The sequence below is a fragment of the Condylura cristata genome, unplaced genomic scaffold (genome assembly GCF_000260355.1).
Source record: "Condylura cristata isolate star-nosed mole 26May11 unplaced genomic scaffold, ConCri1.0 scaffold00004, whole genome shotgun sequence".
NCBI classification, from domain to species: domain Eukaryota; kingdom Metazoa; phylum Chordata; class Mammalia; order Eulipotyphla; family Talpidae; genus Condylura; species Condylura cristata.
Genome location: NW_004567105.1, coordinates 1,599,753 through 1,600,474, shown reverse-complemented (window position 1 = coordinate 1,600,474; position 722 = coordinate 1,599,753).

Below are 722 nucleotides of genomic sequence, written 5' to 3'. Positions count from 1 at the left end.
CCACCGGGCGCCTGCTGGCAGCCAGGCTGGAGGTGCCTCTCTGTGGGCGCGCCTGGTGGCCCCTTCAGGGTGCCAGCCGCCCTCCTGCCTGCTCCTGACCCACCGCCCTGTTCCGCCTTCTTCCAGGTCCACCTAGTGCCCCTCAAATGCTGCGTGGGCATGCGTGCATGTGGGCATGCGTGCATGTGGGCATGCGTGCATGTGGGCATGCGTGCATGTGCGCGCGTGTGCATGTGTGTGTGAGTGATGCGTGTGCGTGCATGTGCGCGCATGTGTGTGATGCGTGTGCGTGCATGTGCATGTGCGTGCATGTGCGCGCGTGTGCATGTGCGTGAGTGATGCGTGTGTGCGCGCGTGCATGTGTGCGGGCATGTGTGACCGTGCACGCGTGTGATGCGTGTGCATACATGTGCGTGAGAGCGTACATGCGGGTGTGCATACGTGCACGTGCATGTGTGTGCGTACATGTGTGCGTGCGTGTGCGTGTGTGCATGTGTGTGCGTGCATGTGTGCGCGTGTGTGCATGTGCGTGCGTGCATGTGTGTGCATGTGTGTGCGTGCATGTGTGTGTGGCCCCTTCCCGAGGGTGGTGACCTCTTTGCACTTCTGCTCTCGTGGTGCCGCAAAGGCTGTGGCCCAGTTTATGACGCCTGTCCCGCCTCCCCCTCCCCTTCTTCCTGTGCTCCCACTTTCTCCAGCCCGTGGGGCTGGGACAGCAGAGG